Genomic DNA, 7,467 nt, shown 5'->3' with positions numbered 1-7,467 from the left:
CCAAACATTGTGAAACTTTGTGTGTGGTCTAGAATTATTGTGTGTAATTTATTTGTGAAGTTTCATGTACAAGAAAAGTCATTTTACTAACTAAAATATAAAACGTCTGAGAAAATACAAAACAGGCACAAGAAAAGTCTCATTTTCATTTTGGCCCAACCGCTACAATGCACTGGCCCAGCCCAATGGGGGTCATCCCCTTTCCCTGTACAAGACCGAGGTCGTGGCACACATCCAGCCACCATGGCCGCCGCTAGGCATGCGTGTCGGCCATCCCACATTCCCCCCGATAGATAAGACGCCATCGACCTCCCATCTTGCGAACCCTAGCACACCCACTTTCCCCTCACTTGCCCCCATCTCCCTCTTCCCGTTCACACCCACCGTCGTCTGCGACCCCCATGGCCGCACCGTTGTGAAGCTCGTGGCCACAGTCGACCCGGGCGCCTAGGAGCTTGACCATCGGCCTCGTCGTCTTCGTCTACATCGTCCCTGCCTCTGGATGGAGGCCAAAACGCTGTCTCGCCGTCGCTAGCCTCGTGCATCTCCGCCACGGTCGCTGCATCTCGCCATTGACCTGCGCATCCCCGACCAGCCCCGGCCACCCCGACCTCGCCCCTGCACTCCTCGGTGAGCCCCCGTCTGATTCCTCTCCTCTCCCTCTTGAATCTTGTCCGTTCCGCCGTCGTCCCCGCCGTCGCCCGAACACGTTGCTGCCCTCACCGCGTCCCCGCCTGTTTTGCGTGCGTGGCCGGGGCTCGTCCGCCTGTCCCCCTGGCCGCGAGCCCGCCCATGCTGGTCGCGCCCTGCTTCCCCTCCGTGCGCACCCGCCTTTGTTGCTGCCACCCGCCCTGCTGTTGTTGTTGTTCGTGTGCTACTGTTGTCGCTCCTAGCTACGCCGCATACTGCCTGCTGCTACCGCTGTTTGCTGCTGCTATTTGCCGCTGCTACGCTGCTGCTACTTGCCGCTGTTGCTTCCCGACTGCTGGTCGCTGCTCCCCTACCTACGCCGTTGCCGCCCGCGGTAGCTTGCCTCCGGCCGGCGCCCGAGCGCTGCTGCAGCCCGCCGCTGCCTACGCCCGCCTCCAGCCGCCCTGCCTGCGTTGCTCACTTGGTCGCGCCCGGCCGCGCTTGGCCGAGCCGGGGCCGCGCCGGCGGGCGCTTCACGCACCTCTATCCACCGGCTGGCGCCCCCGCCGCTGCTCGCCACCGGCCGGGCTGGGTTCCTCAGCCTACGCGCGTGCGTGCGTGCTTCCCCGCTGGCCGCCTGGCCGTTGCCTACTCTGGCCGGCCCTGCTTAATTTGGGGGATGCTAACTCCCCCATTAGCATAACCCCTCCCACTAATTAGGGTAATTAACTTAATTGTCTACATTAGTTAGACTACTAACTCAATGACAAATGGGCCCCGCTGTTAATTAAACAAAATTACCTAACCTACTAGAGTCAGAAACAATGACATGCGGGTCCCACTAGACCCTCTTTGACTAGTCAAACTGACCAGTCAACTGTTGACTGGGCAGTTGACTGGCCCCGCTGTCAGCCACTAGCGCGACTCTGGGTGCACTGCACCGGGTGCACCCAGCCTATTCTGCCTTTTTGCTTAAATTCGAGTTTAATTATTAATTAATTCCCGAAATGTTTAAAACTTTGAAAAATCATATAAAAATAACCGTAACTCGGATGAAAATGTTTTCTATATGAAAGTTGCTCAGAAAAATCCAACGAATCCGAATACGCGGTTCGTTCATCTGTCACATGCCCCTAGCATGCTGAACATGGAACCGTCCCCCTCTTTTCATCTGTCCGGAAAATACCAAATGCCGGGAAAGCCTCTCCGGATGTGTTCCCTCTCCGTCTCCAACGTGTAGTACTGCGTTCGGTCACCTTTAGCACCGCGTGTTGCCATGTTATGAATTGGGATGCTATGTTTGCTTCATATTTATTGTTTATTCCCCCTCTTCTCTCTAGTAGACCCCGAGACCGCTGTCGGTGCCACTGTGATTGTCTACGTCACCGACGACCCTTCTTCCCTTTCAGCGGAGCTTCCAGGCAAGCCCCCCCTTTGATCATCCCGATATCGCCCATTCCATTCTCTCATGCTTGCATTAGATTTTGCTACTGTTATTGTTTGATCATATTCTGATGCATAGCCTGCTTTTGTAACCTGCTTATTGTTACCTACCTGCTTATCCTAAACTGCTTAGTATATGTTGGTTAGTGATCCATCATTGACCCCCACCTTGTCCTTGTTGCCCCTGCTTCATCATTGAAGACCCGATCAACGGGATCGAAGACCAGGCCCTGGCACCGCACATCACTTTCCCCTTAGTTGCTCGACACTACCGGTTACTATCGAGTGCCGAGGGTGAGACCTCTACAGCACTTCTGATGTTAATCCTGTAGTGTAGCTATTCGGTCGTGGTCATCGAGGGTGATTCCGCCTTAACCACTTCCGATACGACTCTGTCGTGCAACCCCTCAAGTGTGAACCTCGGGGGTGGTTCCTCTTACGTTCACCTTGATGATTACATCGAGTGGAATTCACCGGGGGTGATTCCTCGGGTTTTCCCTTGATATTTGGACACACGGATACTTGGACTTTACCACTGTTACTTGGAAAGGCGGGTCGACCCTTAGGGGTACCCGCGAGTGATGTGGAGACGGGTTGCCCTGGAGGGTGCCCGTGAGATAATTACGAGGCGTGGTCGGGCATTACTAGCCCTTGCCGCAAGTCCTCGAGACGGGGCAACGGGGTCACATCTTTCGTGAGTCTCTGCTTGTTACCGCGCGTTCCTAATCCACTACGATTTGGATATTTGATCCGAGGGGCCTCTGGCCTGATAGCACTAACCATCACGTGGGCATAGTATGGGCGTTCTGCGTCGTATGCATCAGCCGAAGCTTAATAGACGTCAGCGACTAAGCGGCGCACGCCGGGTTGGACTGGTAAGCACCTGCCTTTTTTAAGGAGGTAGCTAGGTCCGCTCACCAGCCGCGTTCGCAACGTGCAGGAGTTCCCGGGGCGATGGCCCATGACCCCTGGGGGCATAGGTTTAGTCCGGCGTGCTTGACCTCTCTATTAAGCCTAGGTCGGGTTGCGGCGTATTGTTTGGCCGAGGCCGGGCATGACCCAGGAAAGTGTCTCCGGCCGGAGTTAATCGAGCGTGGTGGGTAAGTTGGTGCACCCCTGCAGGGAAGAAAACATCTATCGATAGCCTGTCCTATGGTAACGGACACTTGGAGTTGTATCCCGATCAATACAACTAGAACTGGATACTTGTGATGAGAATTGGATTGTGATGAGAAATGGTTAGTATGGCTCTGGGATTGCTTTCTCACAGGGAGTCGAGAAAGGATCTCTGGCCGAGGTTGATAGCACTTCTACTACTTTACTTTATGCTACTCTACTCCCTCCTGTTGCTGCAAGATGGTGATTTCCAGAAGATGCTAGTCTTTGATAGGACTAGGCTCTCCCCTCTATTCTGGCATTTCTGCAGCCCAGTCCACATATACAGCCTTCCTTTGATAATGTTGCATATGTAGTGTAGATCCTTGCTTGTGAGTACTTTGGATGAGTACTCACGGTTGCTTTGCTCCCCCTTTTCCGCCTTTCTTCTTCTTTCTGGTTGATACAACCAGATGTCGGAGCCAAGGAGCTAGATGCCACAGTCGATGCCTACTACTACTTGGAGACCGCCGACGACCAGGAGTAGTTAGGAGGCTCCGAGGCAGGAGGCCTTGCCTTTTCGATCGTTGCTACTTTTGTGCTAGCCTTCTTAAGGCAAACTTGTCTAACTCATGTCTGTACTCAGATATTGTTGCTTCCGTTGACTCTTTTGTATTCGAGCTTATGTATTCAAGCCCTCGAGGCCCCTAGCTTGTAATATAAAGCTTGTATTATTTTAATTTGTGTCTAGAGTTGTGTTGTGATATCTTCTCGTGAGTCCTTGATCTTGATCGTACACATTTGCGTGTATGATTAGTGTACAATTGAATCGAGGGCGTCACAAAAATACTTGGAAATAAAAGCATATTTACACTTATTCCATGAATCAATACTATTTTTAGGCAAAGATGATAACCAAGTTTTAGCACGATCTCGTAGTGAGAACGGAAATAGCTTCAATTTAACAATATCATTATCCACATCTTTCTTCTTTTGCATATCACACAACTCAATGAAATTATTCAGATGGATGCGGCATCTTCACTAGGAAGGCCAGAAAATTGATCTTTCATAACAAGGTTCAGCAAAGCGACATTAATTTCACAAGATTCCGCACTAGTGGTGGGAGCAATCGGAGTTCTAATAAAATCATTATTATTAGTATTGGAAAAATCACATAGCTTGGTATTTTCTTGAGACATCGTGACAAAGCAAGCAATCTAACACACGAGCAACCAAAAAGCAAACGAAAAGACGAACGGAAGAAGGGCAAATGAAAAGGAAAATCTTTTTGTATTTTTGTGAAATCGTTTTAGAAGTGGGGAGAGCAAAAAGAGAGGCAAGTGGAAAATAATGTGATGCAAGAGATGATAGTTTATGATGGGTACTTGGTAGGCTTGATGTAGATCTCCCCAGCACTGGCGCCAGAAATTCCCCCTGCTACTTCTTGAGCTTGCATTGATTTTTCCCTTGAAGAGGAAAGGGTGATGCAGCAAAGTAGAGATAAGTATTTCCCTCGGTTAAGAACCAAGGTATCAATCCAGTAGGAGAAACATGCAAGTCCCCAATATATGCACCTACACAAACAATCAAACACTTGCACCCAACGCGATAAAGGGGTTGTCAATCCCTTCACGGTCACCTGCAAAGGTGAGATCTAATAGAGATAGATATAAATGATTACTAAAACGTAAAAGTAAATAAATTGCAGCAAGGTATTTTTGTTATATAGATCTGAAAATATATTAAGGAAAATAGACCCGGGGGGCATAGGTTTCACTATAGGCTTCTCTCTTGAAGGCAAGTAATACGGTGGGTGAACAAATTATTGTCGAGCAGTTGATAGAAAAGCGCAAAGTTATGATGATATCCAAGGCAATAATTATGGATATAGGCATCACGTTCGTGTCAAGTTGACTGACTCCTGCCTGCATCTACTACTATTACTCCACACATCGACCGCTATCCAGCATGCATCTAGAGTAAGATGACATAAAGCAATATGATGAACAGAGTAACGTCTTAAGTAAGATGACATGATGTAGAGGGATAAACTCAAGCAATATGATGAAAACCCCATCTTTTTACCCTTGATGCAACAATTCAATACGTGTGTCGCTACCCCTACTTTGTCACTTGGTGAAATCTCGCAAGATTGAACCCAAAACTAAGCACCTCTCCCATTGCAAGAAAAACCAATCTAGTTGGCCAAACCAAACCGATAATTCAAAGAGAAATACAAAGATATTAAATCATGCATATAAGAATTCAAAGAAGGTTCAAATAATATTCAAAAATAAGCTAATCATAAATCCACAATTCATCGATCTCGACAAACACACCACAAAAGAAGATTACATCGGATAGATCTCCAAGAACATCGAGGAGAACATGGTATTGAGAATCAAAGAGAGAGAAGAATCCATCTAGCTACTAGCTCTGGACCCGTAGGTCTGTGGTAAACTACTCACGCTTCATTGGAAGGGCAATAGGGTTGATGTAGATGCCCTCCGTGATCGAATCCCCCTCCGGCGGGATGCCAGATCTCACGGGACATAAGGTTACAGTGGCGGAAAAGTATTTTTGTGGACACTTCTGTTGGTAATGGAATATTTGAGGATTTATAGAACTCAGAGGGGGTCGTTGGACTCCCGGGGGGCACAAGCTAGGGGGCGCCCCCCCCCCCCTAGGGCGCGCCCTCGAGGCTTGTGGAGTCCTCGGGACTCTTCTGACTTGGCCTCCAAGCTCCGTGGATGTCTTCTGGTCCAAGAAAATTCATCGTAAAGTTTTATTCCGTTTGGACTCCATTTGATATTCCTTTTCTGTAGAACTCAAAAACAAGGAAAAACAGAAACTGGCACTGGGCTCTAGGTTAATAAGTTAGTCCCAAAAATAATATAAAATAGCATAATAATGCATATAAAACATCCAAAACAGATAATATAATAGCATGGAACACTAAAAAATTATAGATACGTTGGAGACGTATCAGTGCCAAGTAAAGCCTTTGGGATGATTTGGATGATAGTTGCTTTGTTTCTGTGAAAAAACAGAAACTTTTGCGTCCAGTAGCAGAATTGTTAAAATTTGCTAGAAAGTGATAAAATTTTGATATTTTTACACTTGATTTATATACAAATCGGCCACGTTTTCCTGATTTTTCAGAATTTTCAGAGTTACAGAAGTATGGTCATTATTCGAATTATTACGAACTATTATGTTTTTATAGATTCTATTTTCGTTGCGTTGTTTGCTTGTTTTGATATGGATTGTATCGGGGGGTATAAGCCATGTTGAAGTTAGAATACATTAGGTATAATGCAATAATAAAATGTTATACTCACGGATCTCACGAAGGTTTTGTTGAGTTTTGTGTGCTGAAGTTTTCAAGTTTTGAGTGAGATCACGATGGATGAAGGAATAAGAAATGGCAAGATCCTAAGCTTGGGGATGCCCGAGGAACCCTCAAGGTAATATTCAAACACTCCCAAGCATCTAAGCTTGGGGATGCCCCGGAAGGCATCCCCTCTTTCTTCTACCAACTATCGGTAATTTTACTTTGAGCTATATTTTTATTGATCACATGATATGAGTTTTGCTTGGAGCGTCGTGTATTATATGAGTCTTTGCTTTGTTTGCTTTTTAGTTTGTCACAATCATCTTTGCTGGTCACACCTTTTTGAGAGGGACACACATTATTCGTGATTTGTTAGAATAGTCTATGTGCTTCCCTTAAATCTTTTGAGCTAGGCAGTTGCTCTAGTACTTCACTTATATCTTTTAGAGCACGGTGGTGGTTTTATTTTTAAGAAATACTTGCACTCTCATGCTTTACTTATATCTTTTTGAGAGTGGATAATAGTAATGGCAATTAATGTGGGTTATGAATTTAGTCCTAATATGATAGGTATTCAAGAGGGATATAATAAAACTTTCATGTAGATCACTGGATATGATAAGTTTGATTCCTTGCAATAGTTTTGCGATACGAAGGTGGTAATATGCGGGCTGTGCTAGTGAGTAATTGTGGTTTAGTAAGAATATTGGTTTTAAGGTTTGTGATCCCGTAGCATGCACGTATGGTCTCCCGTTATGCTAGGAAGTTGGAGCATGATTTATTTTTTAGTGTCTTCCTTTGCGTGAAGGTCGGGGGCGCGCGATGGTTAACTCCTACCAACCTCCCCCCTAGGGGCATGCATAGTAGTACTTTGCTTTGAGGGCTAATAGACTTTTGCAATATGTGAGTTCTTTATGACTAATGTGAGTCCATGGACTATACGCACTCTCACCTTTCCGCAA

The 7,467-nt window shown here is 46.7% G+C and overlaps 1 long non-coding RNA gene across 1 annotated transcript; it reads left to right on the top strand.

Annotated features, from left to right (window-relative positions):
* The first annotated feature begins 254 nt into the window (after nt 1-254).
* On the top strand, nt 255-4,045 carry LOC141021221 (uncharacterized). The gene is made up of 3 exons (XR_012181508.1): nt 255-630; nt 1,974-2,051; nt 3,642-4,045. It is a non-coding gene; the product is annotated as an uncharacterized lncRNA (long non-coding RNA).
* Nucleotides 4,046-7,467: the final 3,422 nt, after the last annotated feature.

This window comes from Aegilops tauschii, chromosome 1 (assembly GCF_002575655.3).
Source record: "Aegilops tauschii subsp. strangulata cultivar AL8/78 chromosome 1, Aet v6.0, whole genome shotgun sequence".
Lineage (NCBI taxonomy): Eukaryota > Viridiplantae > Streptophyta > Magnoliopsida > Poales > Poaceae > Aegilops > Aegilops tauschii.
Note: the sequence above shows the minus strand (reverse complement) of the source record. Positions and strands in the feature narration are given on the sequence as shown.